Source organism: Bactrocera neohumeralis, chromosome 4 (genome assembly GCF_024586455.1).
Source record: "Bactrocera neohumeralis isolate Rockhampton chromosome 4, APGP_CSIRO_Bneo_wtdbg2-racon-allhic-juicebox.fasta_v2, whole genome shotgun sequence".
Lineage (NCBI taxonomy): Eukaryota > Metazoa > Arthropoda > Insecta > Diptera > Tephritidae > Bactrocera > Bactrocera neohumeralis.
Window position 1 is genome coordinate 15,618,030 of NC_065921.1, and position 22,018 is coordinate 15,640,047.

General features: G+C 30.8%; 1 protein-coding gene and 1 long non-coding RNA gene across 5 annotated transcripts in view; one reads left to right on the forward strand and one right to left on the reverse strand.

The window, feature by feature from the left end:
- The window catches only part of LOC126756170 (protein Shroom), a 317,073-nt gene that overhangs the window by 54,157 nt on the left and 240,898 nt on the right, over positions 1-22,018 (reverse strand). The gene's annotated exons all lie outside the window — the stretch shown is intronic.
- LOC126756186 (uncharacterized) overlaps positions 7,360-22,018 on the forward strand; it is a 172,473-nt gene continuing 157,814 nt past the window's right edge. Inside the window, exon 1 of the long non-coding RNA XR_007666552.1 lies at positions 7,360-7,405. This is a non-coding gene — a long non-coding RNA (uncharacterized LOC126756186). The remainder of the gene's footprint in view (positions 7,406-22,018) is intronic.

Consider the following 22,018-nt stretch of genomic DNA (forward strand, 5'->3'; position numbering starts at 1 on the left):
TAAAATTTTTTCTAATCCAATGATATTTAAACATTTAAGATTTTTAATTTTAAAGTACCCATAAATTTTCGAGAAAAAATTCGCACTCATAAATTTTTGAAATTTTTTTCGAACTTATAAATTTTTGCAATTTGATTTTTTTTATCTAGGGATATTTACAGATTTAATATTTAAAATTAAAAAAAACTCATAAATTTTCGAAAAAAAATATTTTCGAACTCAATTTACAAATATTTTTTGAACTCATAATTTTTTGAAATTTGATTTTTTCTAATCTAAGGAAATTTAAATAGAAAATAAGCTTTTTTTCTAATTATTTATATTTTTCTCTTGTACCTACTCTCAAAAATCAATTAACATTTCACTCTATTTATTTGCTTAACCATGGGCGTTTTTAATGAAGTTGAAATAGATCATAGCTCATTAACAAGGCCTAAAAGCAACTAGGTGGGAGTAGCTTAGTAAACAAGCAAAGCGGTATTGAAAATGTGAACTCTATTAAATGAGTAACTTATTTATAATTACAAGCCACAGTGACCTTGGAAAAATGTAGGTGAAAAAAAAAACAATTAAATTGAAAAAATTAAAATGCACCAATATTTTACACAAATACCACATTTAATCTAAAAAATTAGTCAAACAACTGTATGTTATACACATTTCCATTCTCAATTCGCAAGTATAACAACTAAAATCTGCTCTTTTCTCATATAACAGTTTTCCATAACTCGCTTCCGCATACCAAAGTGAAGCTTCTTGCTTGCATTTTTTCCCTATTTATTTACTCATTAATTTGCTTAAGCAAATATTGTAATAAAGTTCGATATAAGCATAAATCAAACTTATTTAACGCCTATGGCGCCACAACTCAAGCGCAGATAATGACAGCCTTAAAATTCGGCCGTAAATCAGCTGACTGTGCTGCGATTGTGCTTTCGAGGTTTGTGCCTCTGCTGCGCGCTCTTTATGATGCATGCATTATTTTCTTTGCATGGAATGACTTATGCTGGCGTGCAAATCCAATCGAGCGGCAGAAGAACCGCAGAAGTAAATCTTAAATGCTGCAAGTCTAAGTATTTTTTGTATTGTGAGGCGCATTTTGGTCCCTGTTTGTTGGCGCATGCGCAATGACTTCCTGGTTGCATGCTTGAGTCTTTTGTTTGTGGCGTGATAATAAAGTTGTCAGACTTTAGCGCCTACGACAGTTGTAAGCGGTGTAAATTAAGTTGTTGAGAATTGTGGTAGAAATTAATGGTTTGTGAAGATGAATATAATATTTTTAGTATAAAGTAGGGTTAGGTTGCAGCCAAGAAGCTTTTAATATTATATTTTATATCAAGTAATTTAAGAGAATATTTAATTTTATTTAAGACTTTTTATTTTATATGATTTATATTTTATATCAAGTATTCCATTTAAAAACGTATGAGAATTTTTTTTTTTAATTCATAAAATATTATTTAATTTTATTTAAGACTATTTTATTTTATATGATTTATGTTATTTAAAATTTTTGCTATTATATCATTAATTTGTCTATTTCTGTATTCAATTAAAGCGATTATTTATAACAAAAAATAATCTTATTAATTTTTTTCGGGTGGCAACTCTTTGCTAAAACATCACTTTATTCCGTATTTTTTAACATATTTTCTTAAAATTACGAATTCCATAAGGTTTGGCTAAGTTTTAGTTTCCCGACAGGTGGCAACTCTCTTTTCAAAATATGTTTATAAATTACAATTCATGTGTTTTTTTTTAAATATATATTTTTAATTTTTTTTTTTATTTTTATATTATTAGGTGGCAACACTATTATAAAGCATATATTGGTTAAAAACTCACAAAATAAAGTTGGTAACCAAATTATGTAAACTAATACATTTTATTATTTTTTTAAGTTCACTCAAACTTCACTTATTATTGCCATTTAATTACCATATGGTGAAGAAAAAAATATTCACTCTCTCAATTTCCTACTCTCAGCACTGACAGTGCAATCTCTAAATTATCTAACAGCAAAGCACAAAAATAAAAAAAAATAAAAGAAACTAAAATTCATAAAGATCACCGTGGCATTTTGGCAATTGTATTGCCAATTGAACTCGAAGTTTAAGCGAACGTAAGCCGAAACAATAACACGCCAAACAAAAACTAACAATAAACACAAAAGCGAACGCTTTCGATACAAAAGAATGAAGTTTATTTATTTACAAAACCTTGATGCGATTTCAATGCCTGATAGGCGGCTGCCATAATATTTTGTTTTGATTTCTTAGATAATTTTATTATTTTCTTTCATTTTAGTTTTCATAATTTTATTTTATTTTTTTAAACTTTGAGCCAACGTTCAAGCTGCGGCAAGTGTAGCTGTATACGCAAAAAAATAATAATAATAAATTGCGCTTTAGCCATTAGCCACAACTAGGCGCGTCCCAAAAAAGCATACGCCGCTTTTCATTGTTGTTTTTCGCATTATTGACTTTTCATTTCTTGTATTTGTATTGTTTTAGCTGTTGCTCTATCAATTTCCGTGCCTTCTTGCTGGCCGTGTGCGGCACTCCTTTAACATGGCCGCACTTTGTGAATGTTCAAAGCCACTTCGGCTGTTTCGAGTGAGTGACTGCGTTCGACGAAAGCCGACTGGCCGTTATGTGGCGATTTCTGAAGGCTTGATGAAATACAATTGTATATTTCAATGCGCTTAAATTTTTTTAATGTGATTTCCGTGTGACAGTCAGATAGCACTTAATAAGTCTTAAAATTAAGGAAACAGAAGGAGAACTATTCAAATTTCAATATTATTACTTTTCTAAACATAACTTTCTTATTCAACAGTACCCAAGTTATTTAGTTATTCTAACATTAATTACTATAATTGAAAAAAAAGTAATAAAATTAATTAAAAATTTAATTATTACAATGCAAAATAATTAAAAAATTTAATAAAATTATTATAAGTTTGTTGTGTATAATTTTGTTTGTATTATTATTTGTGCTGAATGGCAAATATAATTTATAAATATATTTCGTTATAAATTTTTTCGTAAAAAAAATCAATAAATAATTCACAACAAATTAAAATTATATAATTAATTAAAAAAAATTAATTAAAAGTAATTAAAACTGTAACTTTTCCCGGAAAAATTAATTAAATAATTAAGTAAAATTAAAAAAAAAAATTAGCAATTTTAATTAAAATTAATTAAAATACTTTTAAAAATGTGACATTTTCTTAAACGTTTTCAATATATTTTGTAATGATGATGAAAAATAAATATTTTTAGTTATAAATTTTTCCGTAGAAACCAAATCAATAAATAATTCGCAATAAATTATAATTATAGAATTAATTAAAAAAAAATTAATTAAAATTATTTAATGAAACTATACTTTTTTCCGAAAAAATTAATAAATAAAAAATTAAAAAACAAAATTAATTAAAAAATTTTAATTTTAATTAATTAAAAGAACTGATAATATTTTGTAATGATGACAAAAAAAATAATTTTTGTTTTATATTTATCGAATAGAACTAAATGATTATAAAATATGTATATAATAATAAAAAATAATAATTCAGAATTAAAAAAATTAATATTAATTAAAACAATTCCGTAAGAATTTTTTTACGTTGTTATAATTTTGATTATATTTTGTTACGAATGACGACAAATAAATATTTTCTATAATAAATTTTCCATAAAAAATATATTCCAGCTCTAAATTGAAAATTAAAATTTAAAACTTTTATTAATTTTTTTGCGAGATTTTTTTGTAAGAAATTTTTTTTTCAATATTTTTTCAACTCTAAATTAAAAATTAAAATTTCAAACTTTTATTTGAATTTTTTTTGAGATTTTTTTTAAGATTTTCAAAATTAAAGTCTATTCGGTGTATATTTTTTAAATCCAATTTTTTAGGAATAAATTAAGGTTTTTAATATTCAACTCTACGCGGGTCAGTATTCAAACTTCTGGCGGCATTTCTTTGCTTTGCCATCACACTCATTCCAACTCTTTGTATTTGTTTTAATCGCCTTTGTGTGAAGTTGCGCTGCCCTAACAGAGCAACACAAGCGAGCAATTCATTCATACCTTCACTCATTCTTTGTTTGTCGGCACCGATTGCGCAAAAATTTCTTTCAGCATAAGCATAAATTATAGCAACAACAAATCAAATATAAAAAAATTATGGCTAAGTTTAATGATATTGGATTATATTGAAGGATGGGGATGGGAATAAAAAAATGGCTCAATGAATTCAAAAATATATATATAGTATATATGTACGTATGTATGTATATTATAAAAATATAAAAAAAACATAAAAATTATAAAAAAATTATTAAATATTTACAGGTTTGGTCATACGTGTTTTCAAACTGTAATTTTTGCTCTAAAAATTATTTCAGTTGCAAGTTGAAGACAAAGGATAGCTTCTAGCGTCTCCGTTGTGAAAAAATTGCGCAAGAAGAGCGGCAAAGGTCGTTCACTACTTTTATTTTATTTTGTTGCTATATATTGCTTGTACGTATATTGCTCTGCTTCGTTGAGCGCCAACGTCCTTGGTTAAGGTTGTTGCAAGCAAGTTACGTGCAACATTGTGTTCACTTTACTACAAGCTACAACAAAAAAAAAAAAAAATATAAAAACGAATAAACATCGTCGTTGTATGAAATTTCACACCTTTTTGTTGTTGTTGTTGTGCTTAAGTTTCATGAGCTATTCTTAACATTTGCAACATTTTCGACTCGCTGACTGACAACTGATACCCGATACTGAGTGATTGTATGCTGGCGCACATCAACGCTGACTATGTTGCAATAGAGGTGCAGCAAGCGGTGATGCACACACACACATATACATTTATGTTACTAATTGTTTGTATGCATGTGTTGTTTGCTGAAGGCAGCCAAGCTGAAAATGCCGCACTGGAGTTGAGAGTGAGGCAAAAGCCGGCAAAGTCAACAAATAGTGAATATGTAGAGATTTATATATGTACGTGTATATGTATATGTAGATGTATTCTTGTACAACGAACTGCCGTTGACGGCATTAGCACCACACCAGCACTCGTGCATGCACAGCTCTCTTAATGTCACTGACGTCTGTTTCGGTTTCTGTTTCTGTTTCTCTAGTTGTTCTGGCTCTTGTTGCTTCTAAACCTTCGCGTGCAGCATGTTTGCTGAAGTAAATTGCGCATTCTGGCGTAAAGTGCATTTGCTTGCCGCCACCAACGCCAGACACAACCACACTTGGCTTAACAGTTCGGCGCGTCTGTGTTTGTGGTGGTGGGCGCCGGGCAGCGCTGCCCGCTTTGCTGAGTAATTTACACAAAAGGCCGTGTTGCCTTTCATGCAACCGGCTGGCAGGCCAACAGGCGGGTAGTCAGTCAGCGGCAAAGGCGTGTACACTCGTTTAATGAATGCCATGCAATTTTGGTATTTTTGCAACTTTGTTTTTAGCAAAATTATACTCATTTTGCCCGCGCGCAAGTGTAGCTAAGTGCAATGACAAGAGCCACATACAATAGTAATATAATGTATGCAAGCTTGCTGCCGCTGCTGGGACTAGTGTGGCTAATGCTTAGTTGGTTGATAATGCATATACAGATATTTTATATATATACATATGTGTGTGTACGTGCTCTACGTTGCCTTTTGCCTGCAAGCCGCTGTACGCGTGAAATGCTCGAAAGAAATGCAATCAGCAGCGCAATGGCACGACATTGAAATTGAAACGTCAAATTCATGGCTGCCACAAGCGTTAGATGTGCATATACCTACATGCTTAGTACAAATTTAAACATAAATATACAAGTGTGTGCAGCACGAACTGTGCGGCCATGCACCAATTTGGCTAACGTCTTTTTAATCGCAGTTTTAGTGTCAAATCTTCAATTCAAATTACTTTAAAGTTTAATTAAATTAATAAAACTGAAAATTATATTTATTTGAGCTAGCAAAATATGTATTTTTAGACTTGCGTTTTGTTGCATTGAAACCCTCTTCAAGGTTTTCCATCGCTTGAAGTCTAAGTTTGATAATTTTCTGAGCTTCGCAGACTATAGCTCAGTGTTTTAGCGATAAATTTCTATAAAGATCTCTGAATATTCACAAAAAATAGTTATATTTTTTATATAAATCACTCTTATTGAGCTAGCATTAAGACCTGATTGTAAAAAATCGTTATTATTTAACGCTTAATTCAAAAAATATTATTATATAATTTGGTCAATCAACTATTAACTTTATCCAATTAACTTCATTATTTAGCCAATTATCCACCGAATTCAGTCAATTATCAACTTAATTGAGCCAATTAACTTCTTGAACTACTCAATTAACCATTTAACTTAGTCAACTGCAAACGATAGTTATATTTCTAATATAAATCACTGTTGTTGAGCTAGTATTGAAACATGACTTAATTCAAAAAATACTATTATACATATAAATTGAGTCAATCACCTACTTCCTTTAGTCAATTAACCTCTAAATTAACTTTCTCATTTAGTCAATAAACTTTTTAATTTACGCCATCAAGTTCTTAAGTTAGAAAATCAATTCCTAAATTTAGTCAATTAAGTACTTAATTTGGTCAATTAGCCAATTAAGAACTTAATTATTCTTAATTTCAATTTCTCATTTAGTCAATAAACTTTTCAATTTATGCCATTAAGTTCTTAATTTAGAAAATCAATTCCTAAATTTAGTCAATTAAGTACTTAATTTAGTCAATTAACCAATTAAGAACTTAATTATCAATGAAAATTAAATTCTTAATTTCAAAATGAAATAAATCAATGAAAATTAAATTCTTAATTTCATTAATTAAGTTTATAATTTGGTAATTTACCTGCCTTATTTAGTCAATTAACTAATTGTCTAATTTCCTCAATTAACTAATTGTCTACTTTTTAAATTGGAATAGCTTAAATTATAATATTTATTAAGTCGATCGGTTGTTTTAAATATTTGTTGAGATCTGAGACACTCGCTTGAAGAAGGTCCTCAATTAAACACCTTTAGCTTAATTAATTTTTGACTCATATGAAACAAGGAAACGTCAAAAACTGTTTTCGTACTAAATCAATCACATCTCCAGCGCAATTTCATATTTTTTTGAAGTACAATTGAATGAGGAGTACTATATACATACATATACATATATCTGTTTTCATATGAAAAATTAGCTTAAGTCGAGTTAAGTCTGGATTTAGGTATTAGACTGCCAGCATGCTAAATGCTGAATCATTTATACATTCGATATCTATTTCGAAAAGTTATATTTTAAAATGATATAACCCAATTAATGAAATATTTGTATTTTTTTAAACTTATTTTTTCATACTTTCAGCGTACTATATAGAAGGGTATATTCTACTCTGCGTCTATGGCCTGGTAAGCTTTTTTGACTTAAATTTTATAACATGATTCGTAGTTGTTTAGTCACTTTGATAGTTAAAACCACTTTTTTATTTTTCATATAAACAAAAACCTTAAACTATATCACTATCCAATTTTAAGTGAATCTGGCAACACAATCTAATTTGCTGACGCGAGTGTGTATGGAATATTTTTGTCTAAAACTAATACTCAGTACTCTCTAATATCGCTAGAGAGTTATCATATATAATTAAAATAAATTATCTGATATATATTTTTCAATTTAGAATTACTGAAATTGAGAAAATCAAAACAACGTGAAAACCACTTTTTGAGATTTCACAAATAAATTAAACTTTCTATAGGTATTGTGTATTTTCCAAACACTTAAACGTGTAAACATCAATTTTAGAGGCAAACAATCATTAGCAACATTTACTTCTCACAAACAATAAAAATATATCTTTTTAAAAACACATTAATATGCTTAAAATATTTAAATTGACTCAAAAGAAAATAAATATATAGACAAGTCTAAGCTGTCAGTAAATTTCTTTGATTTTTTTGACAGTGAATGATATATTTATGATATGATATATGTAGTATTTTCCAAACAAGATATTTTCGAATTAAACGCGTTGAAAATTTTAGTATTTTTAAAATTATATTTTTAAAATATTTTTTTTTTTAATTTTGTTATTCATTTAACTGTTGGTATATATCTTTTTTAGTTAAAAAAATACATATTTTTTATTTAAAAAAATAATATATATTTTTGTTTATGACGCCTAATATGCAAAAAGTGCTAAGTGTCATATGAAATCTAAAACTCGCCAATTAGCATGAATTATTTCTAGTTGAAAGACAGCGACCGAACACCGATTATGATTGACGTCACATTGCGCGAATGTGAATTGACAAGCGACTAAAGTGACGGAACATGTTTATTTTTGCGTGTATGTGGAAATAAGAAAATGTTATATATCGTCACCTAAAATGCAAAATAACGTAATACCACTTTTCTTAAGTTAACAGGCGAAGCAAAACGATATAATAGAAACCACTCTTACTGAAAAATAATTTGAGTTTTGGTTATAAAATGGTTATATATTGGTTATATGTTAGTTATATATTGGTTATATGTTGGTTATACATTGGTTATGTTTGACAGCGGAAGCTGAAAATTGTTATATGTAATATGTAATATGATGTAGAGAATCGTAAGCAGTAAAAAACTCAATTTCGATTTTTTTGATAATACGTGGCTCGCATTTTAGGTGATGATGTACAACAAAAATTTGTTTGATATAAAAATTCTATCTAATCAGGATTTTATTGATATTTTTACTCTATAAATTCATGTTCTCTGCGCAAAATAGTTTAGTTTTTGGCACAGTGATACAGATTAAATAATTATCACATTTCTTTGGAAAATGTAATTTTTCATAATTAAATAATTAATAATTATTAAATAACTGAATGATCAAAATCAAATTCTTATATGGATAACTTTTTTATTTGTTGAGATATTTTTACAAAATTTTACGAAACTGATTTTTTAAAGCAAGCCTACATTTAACAAATGCATTATCAAGATTGGATCACTATGTGATATAGTTGCCATACAAACTGACCAATCAAAAATCAGTATAAATATTTATTATACGCTTTTATGTTATAAGAAACGAGACTGTGAGGGAGATTAGAGCTTCGGTGCAACTCTTCTATTTTTTGCACAACATTTTATTTTAGTTTTCTTAATTTTTTTGTTTTTATTTTATAAATTAAATTTCTATTTATATATAATAATATTTAAAAAAAAAATTATTAAAATATAGTTTATGTTAATTTTTATAATATTTTATTAATGTGATTATTTTTTTACGAAAAAATTTTTATTATCTCTTTATAAAACAAAAAAAAAATTTTATAAAAAAATTTTTTTTTTAATTTTGCAAAATTTATAAAACCATAAGAAATATTCCAGAAAATTATAAAAAAATATATTTATGTATTCCACATTGCAAATATTTTCAATTTTACTTTTTTCATTTTCAATATAAACTTTAAAATATTTGAAATAAATTTACCTCAGCCCGCTAAAACACGTAAAGACTTTCGGCATTTTCTTATTTGCTTTTGGTTTTGTTGTCTTTTCAATATTTAACTTATTGCGTTTGCACCATTTAATACAATTTTTACTAATTTCACCTTATTTAATCGCTTCTTTCACATTTTTCTTCTTCATGTCGCAGAATTTTGCACTTTTCACCGACTGCAAACCATTACAAATATAAATAAACGGCTACTAAATTGCTTATAAATATTTATTTATTTATTCCAATGCGCATGCAACAAGTTGCACACACTATTATATTTTCTTTTTAATGAATTCACTAAAAAAATCACCAAAAATTAACACAACTTTTTCCAGCCTCTGATTTAATTGAAGGCGTGTTGCATCGAAAACTTTTCCCTTTCAATTGCTTTACGCTTTTCATTTAACACTTTCAAGTTCACGCTACGGAAAAAAAGGTCGCGCCAAAATCGTGTTACGCCTTCGAATACAATTGCTGACTGAGGCGAGTAATTTTCGCCTGAACGTGCTGTCAAAATTATAATGTGCGCATGAAAAAATACTAAATGCGAATTATACATGTGGGGGTATACTCGTATAACTGTATATATTGATATTTCTACATTTCCGCAGCGTGTCACTGTATGCATGTGTGAATTTGCCTCTTGGCACTGACCGCTACGCTCAGCGTACGAATACGCCCACGTACGCTCGCTCAACGGCAAAAAGAATAAATAAAAACCACAAACAGCTTGTCCAGACAGGCAGATAGCCGCAGCCGATGCGGCGTGAAAACTACACAGTTAATCGCGCAGCTGCTAGAATTAAAAATAATGATAATAATAATATTTGCATGATGCGTTGATAAGCGCTTTGATCCATTTTAACCACAGCCGCCCAGGCGTATGAGTGATATTTGCTTAACCAATACAAAACAATTATTTTGTAAATAAAATCAAAGCGCACAACCCAATTTTGATTCACCGAAAAGCATGCTGAAATTATTGTTTTTGTTATTAGTATTAATCGAATATATGTGTGCTAGATTAAATGCAATCGTTTGGCTTTATTTGCGCAGCGTCTGAATCATCTGCCTTTTGTCTTCGCTGATTTGCGCGCACATGTGTGACTTCATATCAATATTCTCAGACATGCATGCATACAAATATATACATATGTATAGTTGTATATTTACTGAGTAGTATATAAAGTAATTTTTGTTTATTTTTCGCGCGCTTTTGCTGTACTAGCAATCATCTTTCAACCGCCTTTGTGGCTGCTCCCACGATGTCGCATAAAAATTGAATTTCACACGTTATAAACACCGCTAGTTGGGCTCGTGCCGTCAGTTGTCAGTGTGCGCGTTTAAATATTCTACTTTGGGTAATAATTAGCGCTCATTTAAGTCCAAGCATATGTTATGGATTTTTTTATCGCGCATTTAACAAGCGCTCTGGCGACATTTAAACTTCAATTTGATTTGCTGTCTTCTGTTTCTTGTTGATAATTCTTCTGTTGTTTGTTGATAATTTTTTAACAGCCTTTATTTATTTTTTTTAAATATATTTTAAAATTTTTTATAAAATTTTGTTATATATTTTTTTGTTTTATAACATTTAGTATTATTTTTTTTTTTATTTAATTGTTTTTTATATTTAATATGTTTTAATAATATTTTTTTTAATTTTTTTATTTTATAAAATTAAAATATTTATTTATTTAATTTTTTAAATTATTTTTTAAAATATTTTTTAATATTTTGTTATATATTTTTAATTTAAAACATTTAATTATATATTTTTTTATAATATTTTTTATTTATTTATTTTTAATATGTTTTAATATTATGTTTAATTTAATTTTATAAACGTTTAATAATATTTTTTTATATTTGTATAGTTTCATATTTTTTTTTGTTGTTTTTATATATTTTATTAATTTTATTTTAAATTATTTCTTAAATACGACATTATTTTTTATTTGTTTTTTATTTTGTTGCCAAATATTTTTTTAGGTTTTTTGAATTTAAATTTTTTTTGAGAATTTACTATAAGTCGCTCACTTTTAATCAGTGTTCTCTTAACTCACAGAATAACTATAAACACAGAATAACTATAAACAACTGTGACTTAACAGGAAGTGTGTTATTGGAACAAAGAGTCTTCATTTGCAGTTCGCTTATAAGATAGCAATTCCTGTAATTGCAGAATTATTCATGGAATTAAAAAATATTTTTATTTTTTTTAAGTAAAAATGTTTTTTTTTTTAATAAAAAACAAAATTGAAATATATTCTGCAACATTGCTACACACTTCCAGTGAATTTATTCAATCATATTATATGAGTCATAAGCCCCAGAGACCCTTCTATACTTGCTTCGAAACATTAGTGACTCAATATTCAAAGTTTGGAGTATGCCTAATCGAAAAATTAGTTACTCGAGGGATGGTGAACATTTTCATGGAATCATGTTTAGTTATCAAAGCTTGGCACTATGAAAACAGCGGATAGAATATTCATCGAGTCACAGTTAGATTCCTGTATTTTCATTATGTCTGTAGTAAACCAGGAAACATAATCGAGGTAAAATTAAAGTCACGATTATGCTCCTATATATTTTCATAAGGTCTTAAGCAGGAAACATTATTGATTAAAGGTGACACGGTTCAATTAACTTGACCAGGTAAACTTATTTGACACGGTCCAATCGAAATTGAGTTTATATGTATTGAGAAAACTAATAATTATTAATCTTGCATAAAGCCCGATCCGACCTACAAACGTAAAAATGACTGTTGTGAAAATGGAACGTGAGCAACAAAGTATTGTCAGGAGTTGGAAACTGTTATTGTGTTATCTATGATAATTTCAGCAAAGTCAGCGAAAAATTAATGAAATGTTTCATTTATTTTGCAAATTTTTTGTTCCACCTTAGTATTTATCAAAAATATATAATTATGAGTTTAATTTTGTATTAAATTTTGAAAACTCGAGTAGTTTTCTATGAAATCGTCATGTCACGTGTTAAAACTCGATTTTTATACCATAAATAGTTTCTAATAAAATAAAATAATCTTTAATTGCAGCAAACAGTGGCACAAAGTTAAGCCTGAACACGTACTCATAAGTCATTGTAGATAAAATATCATTGTTTAACTTCCAACAGTAATTTAAAAAAGAATTAAGTCTTTCTTTGTAAGCTAACTCCTGACAGCTGACAGATGACAGGTCATTCAGTGGTCTATAATACAGTGTAAGATTTGTTAATAGCTTAAAATGAAATTTTTTAGGCAAATAGGGTCATGAAAAATACATTTTAAACGAATTGATGAGATAAAAGCTGTAAAAAATGTCAAATATGCAAAATAAAATATTTGCTTAAAGCCTAAACCTTGCTTATTAGTATAAAAAAATAACGAAAACGTATTAATAAGCGAGCTCATTCAATTAAAAATGGTACTAAGAAGTTGAAAACCATCTAAAATGTGTTATTATAGAGATTTTAGCAAATTTGCTTCTCATGTATTTATTTTGTTGCTTAATGATTAATGACAGCTGACAACTGACTAAGCTATGTATGTTAATCGGAGCAATAATATTAAGTGAACTTATTCATTTAAAAATGGTACTAAAAAGCTGAAAATTAATGTTTTGTTATAGAAATTTTATCAAACTTGCTTGTCATGTATTTATTTTGTAGTTCAATGCCTAATGCCTAATGACAGCTGACTTTTGACTATCTTATCACAATCGTAGCTGTTAAGGCACAGTAAGGATATGATATTTGATCCAGTCTTTTGAAACAACAGTTAAAGAAATAATATTTGAATATTCTTTTAAAAAAATATTGAAGTTGAATTTTTGAAATTTTTTTCAATGCAAAAATCTTATTGGCAGCTTATCATAACAAAGTAGGGAGGTATAATGTAGAGCGAGGCTTTCAAAGCGGTATTTTTTAAAACAGTATTTGAATACTACTTGTAAAAATGTTTTTGAAATTTTTTTCAAAACAAAAATTGTTATTGGTAGTTGCGAAAAGCATTCAAGAACTTATAGCTGGTTGAAAATAGGTATAAAAACACTAATTTCATTTTTATAACCCAAAATAAGTTCTTAAAAATTGATTTAGTTCACAGAAAATTTTTTTAACTGCGCTCATCCTAAAAATATGCAAGGTACTTTGAATTATTTTCGAAATAGGCGAGAATTTTACGCCAAATTCTACATAACCACTTGTCAACTCAACATAAAACAAAACACTCATAAACCTAAATAAGAGAAGACACCAAATATTTGTACCAAATTACTTAGACAAATATTGAAATAGAAAATAATTCAAAATTTATGAGTATTTTTCAAATAAACAACAAATTGTTTTAAAAAACAGCAACAGGTGGTGGCACATGTCAACGCATAAATATAAAACTCAGCACACATACATAATAACGGCACTATGTTGCTGGTAGCAGACACCCCAGTCAACCTCATTGCGGCAAGAGGTGGCCGGAATTCATTTAGAAGCTTGCTATTAACTAAGAACGAAGCCAAATTATGTGTATGCGACAACATGAAGAATGCTTGTGAGTATATATGTTTGTATATGTGATATATACGTGTGTGTATATTAGTGTGGGCTATGCATGTCATGGCATAAATATAACTCAAACTCGCGACGAACTGCCGTGACCTCAAAAGCGATTCATGCTAGTGTCGCCCGAACAATTTGGGCCAATTTGGCGCCCACTGTATGCGCCGCTGCAGCACCCAAGGAACACTCATTACGCACACAAATGTCTCACTTTTATTGCCAATAGAAAATATGCAGAAAAAGCTTATTAACGCAGGCTGCTAATGCCTCGGCCCGCGCTGAGATATGCCAGCTAATAATTCACTTTATATTTAGTTTGAACGCTAAAAGCCATTTGCCACATGCCACACGCCACACACCGGAGGCGCACAGTGAGTGCAGTACCCAGAGAATATGGACTTTTGGTTTATGAGTTGTGTGCATATATTTGTATACATACAGACAAGGCAGCCAGAAATGCATGTAAATTTATGAATTCTCTGACATTTATTTGTTTGTGTGTGTGTGTGTGCATATTTATGTTAATCGCATTGGCCAAGTTATGAGCAAGCGGGCGTTCTAAAAATATATCCATCCGCCTTAGAGCGGATATACAAGTGCGCACACACAAACATACATACAGACATATTGGCATAGAATGTATGACTCGACGTGTGACGGATTCAAATTGAGACAAATATGCTGGTTTGTAATTCTTTGTAGAATGTGGGTATATACATGACATTAGGGCGGTTAATTATACCAAAAAAAAACAATTTTGCAATTGCCCTTTTTTTATAATGGTTGCAAAATCGGTTGACTGCAACAAAACCAATTTTTTAAAAAGCATGTTGGAAGGTTGCCACCTGTTGTATAATTAAATTGAAAAAATAAGCATAATTAATGAATACTACAATGTGAATATCAATCTCAAAGCTTTAAAATTCAAAGCTTGCTGTGAAATATTTTGAGACGGGTTGCCACCTATTATATATTTTAATTAAAAAATAATATTATGACGACATAAATAATACCACAATATGGGTATCAAACTCAAGAGAATTAAATTTCAAAGCTTATTGTTGTATATTTTAGGACGAGTTGCCACCTCTTTTTTTATTTAAATTAACAATAAAATAGTATTAAAATAAAGTAATACTACAATATTGGTATCAATCACAATAGTATAAAAATTTTAAGTTCAATGCTGAGTATTTAGAAGAGGGTTGCCACCTGTTTAAAATTTGTATTTGAATAAATTTGATGAGTTAAACGATTTAATACACAATATGTCGAATAGTAAAAGTTTTACGAAGGCTTCTAGCTAAAAATTTTTCAGGAAAGGGTTGCCAACTATTTAAACCTTTTTTTTTATTTTTTTTTAATAATAATACCTGAGTATAATAATTAGAACATTTAGCTAAACTTTAGTGAGACATACATCTAACGTCTAAAAATATGTTTAACAATTTTTTTAGGGCTGCCACCTGTCTAAACTTTTCAATTCAGTTTATTTGGTAATAAAATTTTCTTTCACAATACGAGTAACATATAATTATATCAACATCTAACTAAGCTATTGTGAAAAAGTTTTCTAGAATTTTCTAAAATAGCTGTTTTTGAGAAAAAGCTGATTTTTTGAATTTTTAGTTTTTAATTTTTTTTTTAACTTTTGGTCTGCTCATTACTAAAACAAACTTACCACTAAAGAAAATTATTATAAAAACTAATTAATTCAAAATAAAATTTCTCAAAAATATCGTTTGGGCCACCCTAATATATACGCATAAAATAATTGGCACAGTATTGAAGTAAAATTGCTTGCAAATTTTCAATTTCAATTTTTCGAATTGATATAAAGGCAAAATATTTCGAAAATTTAATAGTTTGAAGGCCCGATTAGCATAAAAAATAATTATAAATAATTTATTGCGAATATTTTTCTTTTCATTAATTGGTTTTTAAATTTTATGCACATGAAATGCCAATAAATGTTTCAGATAAGCTTTCGATAATTTCAAATATTTATTTGGACATTTTTAAAATTTTCATAATTTAGGAATTAATAATTTTGTGAATTAACAATTTTCATAATTTATCTAAAATTTACTTACATTTTCTGAAATACCGCTACAAGCACAAACACTAAAAATTCTATTTGCCGAAATTAATCGCATTCGTAAAATTTTTATTTCACGCAAAAATTTGTGTCAAGTGAAAAATCGCATGACACATTTTCTGAAATATGTTCTCTGTATCTGCATTTGATTTACAGCATAATTTCTATCTGTCAACCAGCTACGGGTAGACGTGCCACATTTGTGGGTTTAGTGTATTTTTGGGTCACAAAGCAAAGATTCTGAAATTCGGAAAAGTCACATACGACATGACAAGACAAAATACCACAATGCTATGTGCAACAATGCAATTACTTTTGTGCTACACACTTGCCTACAAAGGATGTAAAAATGTGGCTACAAAGTCATAGAAATATATGCATACATACATACATATGTGTGTACAAATATGTGTCGCCCTGTCGCTGGCGAAATGTCAAATTTGTGTCTTGATGTGTTCTTAATTTGCCCGCTGTGACGTTGAAAGGGCAACTTGTCAGCCTAATGCATTCGAAATCGTAAAACTCACATAAATGCATAAATAACAACAACATTAGAATCTGTATTAAAAATAAACTTTGTCTTAGCGCATTGTTGTTTGTGTAAATGTAGACATTCCTATGCCAGAAAGCCGCTGTGCCCTAAATTACAAATTAATGGCGAAGTCTGTTGGAATTTGTGTGCGGTGACAAGTGTCGCGCGCTGAAGGAAATTAAAAGGGATAAATAGTTGAAAGCATCTGTGTCTTAGTTCGAAAAAAACGAAGCATTGTTGTAGAGAGCACACGAGTTTTTCTAGTGTTTGATGCCTAAAGGAATGTGATTTTACAATTTGGTAATTAGGTTAGTCGTACAATGCAGATATGTGATTTACAATAGAAGACAATATTAATCTGATAACAAATGTGGTTTCTATAAATCGGATAAAAAATAAGCCTTTCTGGATTCAGAATGTTTAAATAAAAGGAGAATTTTGAGGTTATATATAGCTTAATTTGTATATAAGTATGGAATACATGATGATTCCAAATTAATACTAATACCACTATGGGCAAAATATAGTAAGACTTTGTTGATATTTTTAAAATTCCTTATTTATTCTTCAAAATCTTTGCCGCCCCCTCAAAGTAATCCCCCTTGGCTCCAATACTCTTGAGCCAAAATTTTTGCAATCCTGGAGACAGCTGTTAAAGTCGATTTCCGGACAGTTTGGCCGGTCAAAATGAATTCGGAGTGCACCATGCCTCGATAATCGAAGAAAACTATCAAAATAACCTTCATTTCTGACCTGACGTGGTTTATTCGGGTTCGGCCCGCCTTTGCAAAGATATTCGGCCGATTGACCGTCTGTTTCCGGGTCGTAAGCATAGATCCAAGACTCATCTCCAGTAATCGTAAGCATTGTTTCACATTTCTGATTTTCAATGTGGTTTAAAATACTAGAGCTAAATGTTACAGATATGAGGCTTGTTCTTATAATTCGGGATTCGAGAACAAAAGCAAATAATTATCACCGAAACCGCTTAAGGTTTTTCGAAATATTCTCCATTAAGATCTATACACTTTGGCCTGAGTTTGAACGAAATGTCGAAGCACTATTGCTAATTTGTTTGAGGTATCTCCAAAGCACGCGCTCTGAACGCATTAATCATCTCTCTTCAGGTATCGAAAAACGTTGGTCTTCCAGTTTATTTTTGCGTATGGGAATTAAAAGAAGTCATTCGATCCCACGTTTGGACTATATGGTGGATTACTCATCAAATCGATGTTTTGAGTGCGCAAAAATGCAGTGGTTTCAGTCGATGTGTGAGAGCTCGAATTGTCTTGATTGTGATTCGTCTTCATGATGAAGTTTGAACAATCAATACACACAAAATATTTTTGCAATATTGAATATTTGCTGGTCATACTAATGCCTAAAGTTGTCTGAATTTTGCAATAACTCAAATGATAATCACTGGTTTCCGGAAAAACAACTGAATTTGGACGACTTTCACGAAATTCGTCTTGGAGTGATCTACGACTTTGATTACATTCACCACACTATCGATAAACACTGTTACTTTATGTATATTCATCGTTAAAAGTTGAACTAAATTCAACAATGCACTGTTGCTGAGTTAATCCATGTCTTAAAGTGTTAAAAATTATCGCTCGAAAATGATCAAGATTTAATTCCAATTTTTAGTTGAGATTAATATTTTGAGTTACTGTAAACAATACAAAAAGCTATCGAAAATGTTCAAGATTTAATTCCATTCTTTAGCTGAGACGAATATTTTAAGTTACTGTAAGTAAAACAGTGCTTGAAACAATTCAAGTTTTAATTCCATTTTTTAGCTGAGACGAATATTTTAAGTTACTGTAAACAATACAAGTAGCGGTCATATGTCAAAGCGCTTCGTCAAAAATGTCCAACTTTACGATAAAGTTGTGAGTTTCCAGATTGCAAATCTAAGATTGCCAAATTCCAAAATATAAAAGGCAGCCCACGTAACACCATTTTCTCAACAGCTTTGACGTAACCTTTAGTAAACAGATCGAGAATTTTGTTAAACACTTCGTTGGAAGTATTAAGAAGAGAAAGTAAAGAAAATATCCCGATTTTAAAGTGAACTTTAATTAAGAGTTGAATTGAGAAATAGTTCTAGATTTGAGATTCTTCAGCGAGCAATTGGTTGACAAACGTTTGTTGATTAGATTGTTCTAAGTTTCTAAAACTAATCGAATTTTCATCTATAAATAACCATCCAACCTCAAGTCTTAAAACTCTTGGAATGGTATTGATTTGAAACTCTGTAGACTTATCTTACGAAAATTAAAAAAAATATATATACATATATTCAATTCGACATTATAAGCATCTAACCGCAAATAAATGTTTCAACATTGTTGCAAACTATTTTTAGAACGAAAATTTGCATTTAAGCTTCTTTGTTGTAAACTATTTTTAGAAGCAAAATTAGCATTTAATCCCCTAAAGGAATGCACAAATTTTACATGCAACAAATCAAATTGTACATACTCCCCAGAATACATTCTAGAATTTTATTTTGGTCTGCGGTGCGTTATCCACAGAGAGATGGCGCTAATTGCGTTTCAAGGCCAAGTGTCTACAAGCGATCATAAAAAATCTGCGAGCGCACACACAAAGCATGCCCTGAGGACCATAAAAAGTGAAGACAAGAAAAAAGTCACACTCCACCATTGTGCGAACAACTTGTGAACTTACTGATCATCAGTGATCGCACTTGTAATCTGCATGAGATCACTTGTGATCTGCACGATAGCCAACAATCGAACGGATCGATGGGATCGATGGCAAGCAGGATGATGAATAATTTGAATGCATTGTCAGTATTTGTCAGCAAACAAGCGTTTCCCATAATGCAAATGAGGCGCGCACGATGCAGACGATGACGACGCGTTGAGTTGCGGCGTTGAGTGATAACTGACAGCGAAACAAAGGAAAGTGGCACTCACCGCACACACTACTGTCGTGGACTGGAAGCAGTCCTACTACAAGCATAGCGCGCACGCCGAAGAATTCATGTTTTGCTTTTATTTTGCATATCATCGAGGGATTGCCACAATGTAAGACGTGCTAAAATGATCGGTGTGCCGACCAGCAAGCGCAGATCAGTTGGTAAGCCACAAAGGCGCGCAACACAAAATGCACATACTCGTATAATTTGAAGTCTACACAAGGGATATGATAATACGAGTTGTAGTACGGCGTGTACTTGTACAACAATTCACTTACATATGCGGTGAGCGATCGGTATGCGCATCACTTGTTACCCCGTCAGCGCTGACGTGCCATTAAACTTGTCGACATGGCACTTTTGCCGCAGCTACCAACACCAACGCTACCTCTGTTAGCTGCTGTTGTACACAGCTATTATCTATTTTCGCTTTTACTGTGCTTTGTTGGGTGCATAAAGTGTTCTAGGCTGGCTGTTGATCAGCGCTGATCACCGATCGCTGATCGCATGTCACGATCAGTGCCATATTGCATATCTTGAAATCGATCTTGTGCCGTTCTGTAGGCAGTTAACTTATTCTTCAACTTGTTCGCATTGCTACTTGCATCTCATTTTCAATTTCATTTGCGATTTTCATTTCATTCAGCGAGTGATCGTGCCACTACTGTTGCTGCTGTTGGCGCTCAAGGTTATCGTCGATCTGAAGTCGAATTGTCATTGTATTGGCGCTCGGAGACACACATACACATGCATAAAATAAGTGCAAATGTGTGTGTGTTTAGAATATATCAACTAAGTAGTTGACCAGTTGGTAGCGTTGCAGGTATCGATCGCCGCCACTTGTAATGCAAAGCTGTTGCTTCGAGACTTTACATATGTCTTTCATTCAATTTATGATATATTTACATATAAACACATAAAAATGTATGTAGTGAACTGCTGTGTGCCTTGCAGAGTGCCAAGAATATAAATTCATTTCGTACGTGCTTATGTTGCACGTTCCTGATCAATTTCTATATACACATACATTCGAAAGACGCATGTAGTAACACACCCACACCATTTCATTGAAAATAATGATGAAATGCCAGCACTGCAATTGTGTTTGCAATTTCCTTGCATTCGCCATGCCACGTTCTGGTGGCGCATTTAATTTTCGCTGCCGCATATTTGCAAGTCATGGCATTGTTGCACCTCCCGCGGGAATCAATTTAAATTTCGTCTTCACACAAAGCGCTTTCAAATGTTCTGCGTAGCAATTTCTTTAATTTTTTCCAACTTCATCCTGCCAATTGTTTGTTAGAATGCGTTGGCCTGCCTTTTGGGAATGCCGCACCTTAAATGCCAATACAATGTTGCGCCTAAGCTGTGGCAAATTTGTTGCGCTCGCTTACACTTTTTTGCTTTTTCGAACTCTTGCGCCGACAAAGCGCAATCAGCGGTAAGTTAAGGCAGGCAAGCAGGCCTTTAAAGCAATAAAAAAATGTAAAAAAATAGTAATAATAAATAAAGTGTAAAAAAATATTATAATAACTTTTCTAAATTTGTTGTTTTTCTTTGGGGTGTTGCCACTATGCCACCTACATATTGTCGCTGACAAGTGACATGCTGCACTGCACTTGATTTCCACCATAACTTGCCGCAAATGTGTGAAAACCCTGTCACATATGACTGTGGCATGCAAATTAGGTGCGGCTGTGTCATGAAGTGAGGCAAATAATTTGTTCAAATGTCAATTTATTTCATGCCAAGTGATTGTAGCAGCTCTTTACGGCAAATGCCTACCTTTCACATACCACGAAGGTGACGTTCAGCCAAGCATATTTATGATATTATTTTCATGCATAATTTAATGTAAATAATTTGGTTCTATTAGGAGCAGTTCGTTGATATAGTGAAGGTTCGAAAAATATAAGAAACTTTTATAAGCACACACATTGAGCTTTCTTAATCGCTCATACGCATTAATACATTAGCGCACTTCCTATACTATAAAGTTACTTATTAAATTATTAAACTCTTCTGAATAATCTCGGTTCTCGAGTTTGCGGAAAACTGCTGAGTCGAGGAGCTAACAAGAGCGATCATCCATTTCCCGATTAAATCGGATTGTGAATGAGTTGAGTTCATTGTTCTCTAGCGTTTATGCCCTGGACCTCAGAAATTGTACTCTATTGTCTTCAACATACAACTTTTGCAAGTCTGAGGTTGGAACGTCTCCAAAGTCATATCTCAGGTGAACCTGGCGAATTAGCCGGAATTGCTACCAGTCGCTTCAACAAATTTGTGGCAGGCTTAAAGCGTTTTCCCGATTTTTGAGAGTCTTTCCAGTCAATACTTAGCTGTATTTGGGTATCACAAAAGGCCGGCGTTTCCAACGGTC